The 13,480-nt window shown below is 41.9% G+C and overlaps 1 protein-coding gene across 2 annotated transcripts in view; it reads left to right on the forward strand.

Moving 5' to 3' along the window:
• lsamp (limbic system associated membrane protein) overlaps positions 1-13,480 on the forward strand; it is a 629,716-nt gene that overhangs the window by 605,952 nt on the left and 10,284 nt on the right. The window lies entirely within an intron of this gene.

A 13,480-nucleotide genomic window follows, 5' to 3' on the forward strand; every position in this document is an offset into this window, starting at 1 on the left:
ATTTGGTTTAGTTTAGAGATACAGCACGGAAATAGGCCTTTCAGCCCACCAAGTGTGCACCGACCAGCCATCCCTGCACATTAACACTATCCTACACGCACAAGGGATAATTTTTACAATTTTACCAAGCCAATTAACATACAAACCTATACATCTTTGGAGCATGGGAGGAAACAGGAGGGAACCCACATGGTCATGGGGCAAATGTACAAAATCCGTGCAAACAGCACCTGTCTGAAGATGAGGTCCGACCGGAAACGTCACCCATCCTTTTTCTCCAGAGTTGCTGCCTGAACCCGCTGAGTTACTCCAGCCCGTTGTGTCTATCTGAGTTTACTTTGCTTTAGTTTAGAGATTCAGCGTGGAAACAGGTCCATCATCCCACCAAATCCGCGCCGACCAACAATCACCCCGTACACTAGTTCTATCCTACACCCTAGGGACAATTTATAGAAGCCAATTGACCTCCAAACCTGCACGTCTTTCCATTGTGGGCGGAAGCCTGAGCACCAGGCGAAAACACACGCGGTCACAGGGAGAATCTGCTAGTTCCGTACAGACAGCCAGGATCATATCCGAGTCTCTGCTGCTATAAGGCAGCAGCTCTACCACTGAGCCCAATTTTATTCAGTTAAATCTCGGTAAGGGCTTCTGTTTATCACTGCAAGAAATGGTTGGTTGTTTTAGGAAATTGCATGAGTTTTGCTTAACTTATGTAATTTAATTTGGCTGTTCAGACCACCATAGTGTAACGGCCACTTAATTGTTTGATTGAAGATACATAGATAATTTTAGTATAGTTAAAAAAGTCATTTTCCATGTCCTTCGTACCGTGATTCTGCAAAGCACACAATATCACTATGATTGTGTACATGTCGTCGCATACCATTTACTCTTTAATCTAGCCAACAAATTGCTAAAATAATACATCAAATGCTGGGTATGCATGTACATCCTGACAGCAAAACATAAACAATATTGCAATGTTTCAAGTCAAGTCAAGTCAAGTTTATTCGTCACATACACATACGAGATGTGCAGTGAAATGAAAAGTGGCAATGCTCGCGGACTTTGTGCAAAAAGACAAACAAACAAACAACCAAACTATAAACACAATCATAAACACACACAAATTATTTTACATTAAATATTGTGGCGGAAGGAAAAACATTCAGTAAAGTTAGTCCCTGGTGAGATAGGAGTTTACAGTCCGAATGGCCTCTGGGAAGAAACTCCTTCTCAACCTCTCCATTCTCACAGCATGGTAACGGAGGCGTTTGCCTGACCGTAGCAGCTGGAACAGTCCGTTGCAGGGGTGGACGGGGTCTCCCATGATTTTATTGGCTCTGGAGTTGCACCTCCTGATGTATAGTTCCTGCAGGGGGGGGCGAGTGAATTTCCCATAGTGCGTTCGGCTGAACGCACTACTCTCTGCAGAGCCTTCTTGTCCTGGACAGAGAAATTCCCAAACCAGATGGTAATATTTCCGGACAAGATGCTTTCCACAGCCGCTGAGTAGAAGCACTGGAGGATCCTCGGAGACACTCTGAATTTCCTCAATTGCCTGAGGTGGTAAAGGCGCTGCCTTGCCTTACTCACGAGTGCTGCGGCGTGTGATGTCCATGTCATATCCTCAGAGATATGGACTCCCAGATATTTAAAACAGTTCACCCTAGCCACAGTATCCCCATTTATCCTCAATGGTGTGTACGTCCTCGGATGATGTGCCCTCCTAAAGTCCACGATCAGCTCCTTAGTTTTTTTGATGTTCAAGAGGAGGCTGTTGTCCTGGCACCAGAGTGCTAGATCAGCCACCTCCTCCCGGTAGGCCTTCTCGTCGTTGTCTGAGATCAGGCCCACCACCACAGTGTCATCAGCAAACTTAATTATTGAGTTGGATCATTAACATTTTCAGTACGTCTTATTGTGAGATATTTGAGTGATTGATTCTGGATATCAAACCCATTGGAGATGCTGTGTGTTACTGTAACGTGGAAGAATATCGAAGAGAAGCTACTTATGTGCTGACTTCATTGCGAAATTGTACTATTCTTTGTTACTATGCCAGATATTATACCACCTCTGGAAGATGTACATGTACATACCATAGAAATGGTATGCAACTGTACTGAAAGGATGACATTTCTTATCCATATACTGTAGGTGTATGCTGGGCTATTTCAGAAAATAATCGGATATGTTGTGGAACTGGAGTCGGCAATGTCAGGAGGGATGATTGGTTTATTGATCTAATCGAGCACATTGTGGCAGCACAGTGGCGCAACTGGTAGAGCTGCTGCCTCACAGCACCAGAGACCCAAGTTCGATCCTGACCTCGGGTGCTGTCTGTGTGGAGTTTGTATATTCTCCCTGTGACCGCATGGGTTTACTCCAAGGATCGGGATTCCTCCCACATCCCAATGACTTGCGGCTTTGTAGGGTAATTGGCCTCCGTAAAAGTGTGTGTACAGAGTGAATGAGACAGGAATAACACAAAACTAGTGTGGCCGGGTGATTGATGGTTGGCGTGGACTACCGTCTTCCACTCAACACCCAATAATAAGGCCAAGGCTCATTATTGCACCATTAGTGGCATAACACCTGCCTCCATTATTCAAAGCCTTAACCTCAAGATTTGGGACAGTTGAGGGTTAGAGTAACACAGTTGGAAAAGGGAAACCTCAAGTGTTGAATTTTTTGCTAAGGCAGATAAAAATGAAAGATGCTGGTCTCCATCCTGGAATTGAAATGGAGTAGAGAAAGAAACAAATGCTGGAGTAACTCAATGGGTCAGGTAGCATCTCTGGAGAAAAAGAATGGGTGACGTTTCAGGTCAAGACCCTTCTTCAGACACTACTTGATATGTACGGAAAAAGTCTCTTCATGGATTTGTACTGGGCCTGGTGCCCGGTGTTAAAATCCTAGAGAGACTATGATTAGTTTTCAAAAAATATATGTTATAAGATGGACCCTTGTACTATGGAGACAATAATTTTTAAACTAGGCTTAGGTTCATTTTGGGCAGAAATGTAACTTCTTTGTAACAAAAAAAATGCTTTGCTTTAGTGGTTGCATTTGGTAAAACCTGTGTTTCTTAATAATTTGGCTATAATTAGAAGAAAATGGGTGAAACGGTCTGTTTTATTAAAAAAAAAGTAAACCAATATGTCTGCAAGTTAATTTAATTATTTTCTACTTTTATTTTTACACAAAGGGTGGTGGGTGCATGGAACAAGCTGCCAGAGGAGGTAGTTGAGGCAGGTACTATCACAACTTTTATGAAACATGTAGACAGGTACATGGACAGCACAGGTTTAGAGGGATATGGACCAAATGCAGACTAGTGTAGTTGGGACATGTTGACTATTGTGAGCAAGTTAGGTTGGAGTGCCTGTTTCCACTCTGTAAGACTCTATGACTCTATTTGGCTAGAAATGTTTTATAACTATGTTACATTAATGTATTTTGGCAAAAAAAAAAGTAGATAATACATTATTTCTGTTATTTTTATTTGACAATGTTAATGGATGGGAAATGATTAGAGGGATATGGGTGTACACTGGTGGGCCTAGCGAGGATGGGGCATGTTGGATGGTGTGGGCAAGTTGAGCCAAAGGTTGTGTTGCTGAGCTGTATGACTCCATGACCCTATGCAATTAATATTACTGTGTAATATTAATGTATCTGCCAAAAAATAGTAGATAATACAATACTTCTCAATTATCAAGTTTAGTATTCAACCTCCACTCTGTTGTCCAAAAGCACAATTAATAACAATGTGTCATGGTATTTTATAAATCTGTCTGCCTAATTCAACATCTTGGTGAATGCCAACATAAACCATGAAAACATGACCTTGTATGAAGCAGGATTCCATTTCTCATCAATATGCAATTATTTCCAGAAACTGATGTCAACCTTTCTTCAGTATTGTGGAACGATGATCTTGATCTCGACCAGACATCATTAACATCATTGGCATTGTATGAATTCAGCTTCTTTCTTCAGTAAGTTATCAAGAGAGCAGTAATTGCTGATAACTCTGAAGCAAACAAACTCAGTAGGCATACCTTTTACATTGGAGGGCAGAGACACTTTATGAGCTGCTGTGACTCCAATAGTTATCACCTTTAGTCCATTTGCAGGTAAATGATCACTTTATATTCCCCAAATTAAAACAAGAAATGCTGGAAGTATGTTCAGCAGATCAGGCAGCTTCAAGGGTAAGAACAAAACCTGACTCAGAAAGGAACAGGGCGGCACAGTGGCGCAGAGGTAGAGTTGTTGCCTTTCAGCGCCAGAGACCTGGGTTCGATCCTGACTACGGGTGCTGTCTGTACGGAGTTTGTACATTCTCCTTGTGACCACGTGGGTTTCCCCCATGTGCTCCGGTTTCCTCCCATATTCCAATGACGTGCAGGATTGTGGGTTAATTGGCCCACCCCTCGAGTTCCTATTACACCACTTGAAATCTGAAAAGCACTGACAACAGATGTGGTGAAGGCAGTTTCCATTGTGGTCGTTCAGAGGAAACAGGATGAACATGGTGAATTTCTGGAATTCTCTGCCACAGAAGGTAGTTGAGGCCAGTTCACTGGCTATATTTAAGAGGGAGTTAGATGTGGCCCTTGTGGCTAAAGGCATATGGAGAGAAGGCAGGTACAGGATACTGAGTTTGATGATCAGCCATGATCATATTGAATGGCGGTGCAGGCTCGAAGGGCCAAATGGCCTACTCCTGCACTTATTTTTTATGTTTCTATGTTTCTAAAATGTAAATAGTGATGATGGCTGGAAGATGGAAGTATTGAGTTGCCCTGCTGGAGTACTGATGTGGGCATGTTTAATCTATCAGCCTCGTTCTGCACCAATCTATGAGACAATTCTATGGATTAATTAGGTTGAATAACCCTTTCCTGCTCTTCAGTTTATATACAATGATTGCTAATGTTGCATTTAATCACTGTGATGTTTCTTTATCACTGGTTGAACAGGTGATGATTTCTTTAAACCTAACAAAAGTTAGGTTTAATTTACTTCTCAATTATCAAGTTTAGTATTCAACCTCCACTCTGTTGTCCAAAAGCACAATTAATAACAATGTGTCATGGTATTTTATAAATATGTCTGCCTAATTCAACATCTTGGCGAATGCTTAGAGTTAGAGTTAAATTAACATATTTCCAGTGTTGCTAGCACCCCCATTTTGATTGAGAAAGAGTGATTTATCATTGCATCTTCTTATCCCACCATTATTTGAACACATTTAATCTAAATACATTCACTTGTAATGACTTTTGAGTTGTTATTCCCTCAAAAAATTATATTTTACTTGAAAAGAAAATGACCTTCACAAGGATTAGGATGATGGTTTAGAATGTGGCTTCATTAAAATGCACGGGCAAAGCCACAAATCATTTTGAATTCTGCTTTACAAAAAGATATCTCTGTAGTCACAAAGCTTTGTGCAGCAGCTTTTGTTGAACAGAGAATCAAGGACAAACCGTACGGATTCATTAATTATTCTTGAACATCAAATCTGTCTCTCCTTGATGTAGATTCATGGCTGTGGCGGCTAATTCATTGGGTAATTTTTGAGGCAGAGATTGCTAGGTTTTTGATTAGTAAAATTCATGTTCATAGGTTCTAGAAGCAAAATTATGCCATTCGGTCTATCAAGTCTACTCCACCATTCAATCATGGCTGATCTACCTTTCCCTCAACCACATTCTTCTGCCTTCTCCCCATAACCTCTGACCCCCCTACTAATCAAGAATGTATCAATCTCCACCTTAAAAATATTTGATGACTTGGCTCCACAGCAGTCTGTGGCAATGAATTCCAGATATTCTCCACCCTCTAAAGGAATTCCTCCTCATCCCCTTTCTAAAGGTAAGTCCTTTTATTCTGAAGCTATGGCCTCAGGTCCATGACTCTCCCTTTCATGGAAGCATCTGCTCCTCATGCGCTCAAAAGGTGTCAAAGGTTATGAGGAGAAGGCAGGAGAATGGGGTTGAGAGTGAAAATTAGATCAGCCATGATCGAATGGCAGAGCAGACTTGATGGGCTGGATGGCCTAACCCTGCTTCTGTGTCTTATGAACTTGTGAACTAGGAAAACAGAGTAAGGAGCCTATTACAGAATAGCTGATTTATCAATCCTCTCTGCAAATAATTAGAGTGGTGGCTGGTCTTCTGTTTTTATTGACCTGATTAATGATCCTAGAGGAAGATGGTGAAAGGAGGATGAGGAGTGATTTTATAGAGGTATTTCAGACCATGAGAGGAATAGACAGGATAAACACACAAATGGGGACAGTGAACTATTGAATCAAGTGGCCGAGGATGTTGGCCAAGACTGCGACCAGTTGAGTGGTGCACAATTTCAGAACCCGTCCAGGGACTCTAACCAGGCTGCCCCTCGTGAAAGCAGATCTGACTTCTGCCATCGGGATGAAGAGGACAGAGCAGGCGGGAGTGGGGACGTGCCTTTGTGGAACTTTGTTTGACTGTTCAAAGTGAACATAAAAGACATTAAGCTGATGCATGAAAAGACACTTCGGAGTATCACGGGAGTTGCACTGTATTATTAGAACAGAAACAAACCTCATGGTTGATTGTGATTGCAGGGCTTTTCTGATTGAGGCTGAACATCTTTTAAGTGCAATTAATCGTTCTACTGAGTCATAGTGATTAAACTAATCAACTGAATTACTAGTTTTTGATCATATTCATGGAAATGAAACTTTAATCCCCACGATTCTGAAACATCGAAGTGTGATGCCTTCTGTAAATAACTTCTAAAGCAAACAATCAAATACTGCACTTATAATGAGATACAGAAGCCGATTTGATCTCATAATTGGTCAAGTCGCCATTTGTCATTGTAAATTAGCTAAACAGCCCTCTTGAATCTCAAGTGCCGATGCATTATCCATGCCAACCTCAAACATAAGTTTAACGCTGCTGTGCTAGTGGTGATGAGCTTTATTGCAGTCAGTAGTGGGTGAGTTATAACCCAGTCTCTTTCAACAAACGCATATTGATTATGGGCCTTCTTTCAGAGTTTAGCTCATGGATTTGAACTGTTGGTGGAGCAGTGGTTATCCATGGCAATGCATTCCCATTTTTTTCTCCTTCTTTCAAAGGAAAGCCCTGCAGTTAAAATGCATCATGAATTTGTAGATAACTAGGCTCACAGGGGCTCTAAAGTACAGTTGCTGCCTCATCACCAGAGACACAGGGTTCGATCCTGACTATGGATGCTGGTCTGTACATAAACATTCTCCCTGTGATTGTGCTACTTTCACCAGGTGCTCCGGCTGCCTTCCACATTCTAAAAAGGTGTAAAGTTTTGAAGGTTAATTGGCGTTGGTAAAATGGGGTTGAGAGTGGTGATTAGTGCAGCTGTGTACAAATGGCAGAGCAGACTTGATGGGCTGGATGGCCTAATCCTGCTTCTGTGTCTTATGAACTTGTGAAGTCTAGGAAATCAGAGTAAGGAGCCTATTACAGAATAGCTGATTTATCAATCCTCTCTGCAAATAATCAGAGTGGTGGCTGGTCTTCTGTTTTTATTGACCTGAATGTAGTGATTAATGATCCTAGAGGTAGATGGTGACAGGAGGATGAGGAGTGATTTTATAGAGGTATTTCAGACCATGAGAGGAATAGACAGGATAAACGCATAAATGGGGACAGTGAACTATTGAATCAAGTGGCCGAGGTTATGTTGGCCAAAACTGCTGACCCCTCATCTTGAGTGGTGCACAATTTCAGAACAAAATCCAGGGACTCTAACCAGGCTGCCCCTCGTGAAAGCAGATCTGGTACATTCTGCCATCGGCACAAAGAGCTGGAGAGCAGGCGGGAGTGGGGACGTGCCTTTGTGGAACTTTTGGGTTGGACCCTGTTCAAAGTGAATTACATAAAAGACATTAAGCTGATGCATGAAAAGACAAACTTCAGAGTATCACGGGAGTTGCACTGTATTATTAGAACAGAAACAAACCTCATGGTTGATTGTGATTGCAGGGCTTTTCTGATTGAGGCTGAACATCTTTTAAGTGCAATTAATCGTTCTACTGAGTCATAGTGATTAAACTAATCAACTGAATTACTAGTTTTTGATCATATTCATGGAAATGAAACTTTAATTCCCACGATTCTGAAACATCGAAGTGTGATGCCTTCTGTAAATAACTTCTAAAGCAAACAATCAAATACTGCACTTATAATGAGATACAGAAGATGATTTGATCTCATAATTGGTCAAGTCGCCATTTGTCATTGTAAATTAGCTAAACAGCCCTCTTGAATCTCAAGTGCCGATGCATTATCCATGCCAACCTCAAACATAAGTTTAACGCTGCTGTGCTAGTGGTGATGAGCTTTATTGCAGTCAGTAGTGGGTGATTTATAACCCAGTCTCTTTCAACAAACGCATATTGATTATGGGCCTTCTTTCAGAGTTTAGCTCATGGATTTGAACTGTTGGTGGAGCAGTGGTTATCCGTGGCAATGCATTCCCATTTTTTCCTCCTTCTTTCAAAGGAAAGCCCAGCAGCATAAAATGCATCATCTATTTGTAGGGAACTAGGCGGCACAGGGGCGCATCAGTACAGTTGCTGCCTTACAGCACCAGAGACACAGGTTCGATCCTGACTACGGATGCTGGTCTGTACATAAATATTCTCCCTGTGATTGTGCTACTTTTCACCAGGTGCTCCGGCTTCCTTCCACATTCTAAAGATGTAAAGTTTTGAAGGTTAATTGGCGTTGGTAAAATAGTAAATTGTCGCTGGTGATAGTGCCTGTGTACAAGCTGATCAGCATGGACTCCGTGCAACAAAGTGTCTGTTTCCAGGCTGTATCTCTAAAGTCTCAATACAAATGAGGTGAACCACAGGATAATATTGAATGTGGATAATTCAAAACAAGCAAAATATTCCAGTTTCTACAAATAGCAAAAATTTTAGTGTTGTCGTAAATCTGGATTTAAAAAAAACAGTATGTTTAGAAATTGGTTCCATTGATATCTGATCTAAATGGGGATACATATCACAGTGCATGCATTAATGTTATTGCCTCAGTTGGCCCATCACAAAACTGGGCTACATGGAGATCACCTGGGGAAGAGGTTATTTCCTCATTAAACAGCTGCAACCTCATCTTCATTGTTCGCCAACTGACAAAGAACAAAATGACACCAAATCACCAGTGTTTGGGAAGGAGCTGTGGATGCAGGTGCATTCCGAAAATAGGCACAAAATGCTGGAGTAACTCAGTGGGTTGGGCAGCATCTCTGGAGAAAAAGAACAGGTGACATTTTGGGTTGGAACCCTTCTTCAGAACATTAGTGAAACTTGAATTAAAGGTTGCTCACTGGAACATTGACATTTGCGCAAGGATACAAAGTTCTGGAGTAGCTCAGCAGGTCAGGTATTATCCCTGGAGAACATGGATAGGTGACGTTATTTGGAACTTCGGATAAAAGCCTTGAACCAAACTATCAACAAGTAGAGAGTGGTCGTGAGCAACCATCTACCTTGGACTATCTTTAATCTGACTTTACTATACGTTTATCCCTTTATTTTGCATCAGTACACTGTGGACAGCTTGATTGTAAAGTGAAGGGGAAAATATTTTATAGGAATCTGAGACAATAGGCAATAGGTGCAGGAGTAGGCCATTCGGCCCATCAAGCCAGCACCGCCATTCAATGTGATCATGGCTGATCATCCACAATCAGTACCCCATTCCTGCCTTCTCCCCAAGTCCCCTGACTCGGCTATCTTTAAGAGCCCTATCTAGCTCTCCCTTGAAAGTATCCAGACAACCAGCCCCCACCACCCTCTGAGGCAGAGAATTCCACAGACTCAGAACTCTCTGTGAGAAAATGTGTTTTTCCTCGTCTCCGTTATAAATGGCTTACCCCATATTCTTAAACTGTGGCCCCTAGTTCTGGACTCCCCCAACATCGGGAACATGTTTCCTGCCTCTAGCATGTCTAAACCCTTAATAATCTTATATGTTTCAATAAGATCGCCTCTCATTCTTCTAAACTCCAGAGTATACAAGCCCAGCCGCTTCTTTCTCTCAGCATATGACAGTCCCGCCATCCCGGGAATTAACCTTGTAAACCAACGCTCCCTCAATAGCAAGAATGTCCTTCCTCAAATTAGGGGACCAAAACTGCACACAATACTCCAGGTGTGGCCTCACTAGGGCCCTATCCAACTGCAGAAGGGCCCTATAAAACTGAGCCATAACTTTGTCACACAAAGGGTGGTGGGTGTATGGAACAAGCTGCAGGACGAGATAGTTCAGGCAGGGACTATTGCAATGTTTAAGAAACATGGGCCAAAAGCAGGCAGGTGGATGGGACATGCTAGTTGGTGTGGGCAAGTTGGGCCAAATGTCTGTTTCTGCATTGTATGACTCTTTACCTCTAAGATATAAATTCTACACTGACATAAATAGCTAATTTTAATTAAAATATTCATTTATACTACTATATTTAGAGATCAAATTATTACGAGAATATTTTCAGTGGGGATCTTAGCATGAGGCTTCTTGGCATACCTTGCTGTCATGTTACCCTGAGTAAAACTCAATCATGTTGTATCAAAGACATAATGTAGATGAAAGTCATCAAGGACACTGAGGTCATTGCATGAGTCATTTTGACATTCCCCCTTGTGTAAATATGATACCATTCTTTGCATAACTGTTGCTATGGCATCAACCTTGTTAGATTAATAGTGGCATTGAGGTAAATTATTTTGAATAGATTTGAGCATCAGGTGGTTTTCAGCAGTTACATAACACATAAAGGATATGTGGGATAAAGAGTTAGCTTGTTCCTTTAGGTCATTTTGGAATGTCAAGACTTACTATTGCATGTCCACAGTGAGTTACTTACTACTTGTTTGACAGAATTTATTTTCCCCAATAAATGTATTGTAAATCAGGTGGTACGGTGGTCAGTGCTAGAGTTGCTGCCTTACAGCACCAGAGATCCGAGGTTCGATCATGACTACGGGTGCTGTTTGTACGGAGTTTTTACGTTCTCCCCATGACCGCATGGGCTTTCTCCAGGTGCTCCGGTTTCCTCCCACATTCCAAAAGACTTACAGGCTTAGGCATTCACGGAACCAGGAAGCGGGCAGTGGAGAGTTCTAACCGAGTTGACTGCCCACCTCTCTTCCGGGCCCTAGGTCTGTCCCCGCGTGTCCCTGGAGAGGTAACATGCAATGTTCGTGGTGACACGGAGGCCTTCCATGAATACGGCTGACAACGTTGCAATCTGATGGTCGATGTTTGCAAACCAAAACAAATAGCAGTTTTGTGATCAATGTGGTATTTTGTAAACTGTGAATTTCCAATAAAAGCTCTTGGTTAAGTGGAAAAAAACCCAGAATATGTGGTGCTCTTCCTCCGGTGGCAGTGGAGAAGGAGGAATACAGATAAGTCGGTATGAGAATGGGATGGTAATTGTAGTGACTTGCAACCGGACTGCATTTTATATGCTATAATATAGATGTGTTTTAAGGAAAAAATAAGGAATTTTCTATTACAAGATCAGTTCACCTTTAACCTCTGCACAAAGATGGGGTTTGTTGCCTCTTGGAATTTAGTGCCTGTATTTCTAGGTTAGATCTATCATAAGACCTATTTCCAGAAGTACTCTGTCATCAATTCTAGCAATGGCTGCATACCTGGTGTTTGGTAATCCTACTAGAAACTGGGTTTCACTACATATTAATTGATTGGTCAAAAGGTACAGCATGGAAACAGGCCCTTCAGCCCGCCGAGTCCATGCCGACCATCGATCACGCATTCACACTAGTTCTATGTTATCTCACATTCACATCCACTACTTACACACCAGGGGCAATTTACACAGCAGGGGCAACTAACCTTCAAACCCACGCGTCACAGTGGGTTTGTAGGTGTGTGGAATGTGTGTGGAAACCAGAGCACCTGAAAGAAACCCACGCGGTCACAGGGAAAATGTACAAAAGGTGTCTACTGAGCACGATGTTTACATATCTGTTGTGCTGTTGCAAGAAAGAATTTAACTGTTCCGCTTCGGGACATATGACAATAAAACACTCCTGACTCTTGACTCTTGACAGTACATGAGGTCAGGATCGAACCCTGGTCTCTGACACTGTGAGGCAGCAGCTCTATCATCTGTGCCACTCTGTTAGCATAATTCTTAACTTGCTTACTTTGAAAAACTATCCAACCGACTCTCCAGATAGAGAGAAAGTGCTGGAATAACTCAGCAGGTCGGGCAGCATCTCTGGAGAACATGGATAGGAGACATTTCGCATCAGGACCCTTCTTCAGACTGAGAGTCAGGGGGGAGGGAAACGAGAGGTATTAAAAGGTAACAGAGCCGGCACTGATGATTTAGGAAAGGTGGAGCCCTGATTTTCTTTAATTCTCCAGGTTTTCAATGCATCTTGACCAGACGATCATAGCAGCAGGGTTGGACTTTGCTTAACTTTCAGATATTTCCTTTATTTATCTGTTCCAAGCATTTTAGCGAGATTTGATGAATACGGAATTATATTGGCAGATTATAGAAGATTCTAACTACGATTTTTTTAAAAACATGCACCAAATTGCAGCTGCTTCTGCCTTTCTACAGATATACATTGTTCACGGAGGGTAAAGTGTGCTGAGACTCCCACTATATAGTTTCATGGGGTAGACATCAATATGTTCTGTGACAGTCATCGTCCATATGATCTTCTGCCAAAGACAATGAGGAAAGTTTATTTATAAATACATCACCTGAACAAATGTAACTGTGCTTGAATCTTCTTCAATCATCAGGAATAAAGTTCATGCCAGTAGAGGATTTAATGTGATATTATTGCAGCTGCTGATGTGATCATTCTTCATGGGATTTGGACGATGACTGTCATATTGGACTTGACCCATGTTGCCCATGTGTGAATTTTGAACTTCTAACGTTTCTTTAAAGTTAAACCCAATAAAATTAAATCTAACAGTTTATCACAATAAACCAACAGCTCAAAAGATTCAAAGACATCACAATGGTATTTCAAAATGCATTTGCACCGGGTTAGCACACCATGTACAATTTCAGCTTTAGCAGGTCAAGTTGAGAAGGTTTCTTGCATCATCCATGAATGTGAATGCCGAGTTGTTGAAGCAAACACTGCCTTATTCCTCAGTAATGGAAAGTGTGTTTGCTACCCCCAAAAAACAAATTGACGATGCTCCAAGGGGGAGCATGGTGACGCAGCAGTAGAGTTGCTGCCTTACAGCACCAAGAACAGGGAGAACATACAAACTCTGCACAGGCAGCATCTGTTATCATAATCGAACCGATTATGATAACGGGTGCTGTCTGTGCAGAGTTTGTATATTCTCCCTGTGATCACGTGGGTTTTCTCCAGAAGCTTCAGTTTCCACCCACACTCCAAAGATATTGCTGGCTT

Source organism: Leucoraja erinacea, chromosome 13 (genome assembly GCF_028641065.1).
Source record: "Leucoraja erinacea ecotype New England chromosome 13, Leri_hhj_1, whole genome shotgun sequence".
In the NCBI taxonomy this organism is placed as follows: Eukaryota; Metazoa; Chordata; class Chondrichthyes; order Rajiformes; family Rajidae; genus Leucoraja; species Leucoraja erinaceus.